Here is a 438-nt window from a genome sequence, read left to right on the forward strand (position 1 = left end):
TTCTTGATCGAGCTACTTTTCAACTAAAATAGCATAATTGACTTTAGAGTTCTTGTGGTCCACATCAACCAACATGTGTTAGCTCACTTTGATTTATCTTTTGACACCTGGCTTCAATTTAAATCTTATTTGTTTATGTTTAAACATACTTGACTCCGTGATCACAATAATACATTTGACCTTCATGTAACAACGACTATAAAAATTTGTTTAGAAATAAGAGTGTGACATTAAAAACATGAAAAACATGCATACCAGTGTGATATTTGTTGCAGACTCTATGCTTAATAGGAATAATTTAGTGTAACAAGAATTTTAGGGATTACCAAGAGGGTTAAACTTAGTTGAACTTACTTTCTCCCAATTGGAAGAAAAATGGTTATATACCCTTTAATTATAGTTTTTGTTGATTTTTTTTTTTTTTTTTTTTTTTTTTTT

This window comes from Cucurbita pepo, chromosome LG01 (assembly GCF_002806865.2).
Source record: "Cucurbita pepo subsp. pepo cultivar mu-cu-16 chromosome LG01, ASM280686v2, whole genome shotgun sequence".
Classification (NCBI taxonomy): Eukaryota; Viridiplantae; Streptophyta; class Magnoliopsida; order Cucurbitales; family Cucurbitaceae; genus Cucurbita; species Cucurbita pepo.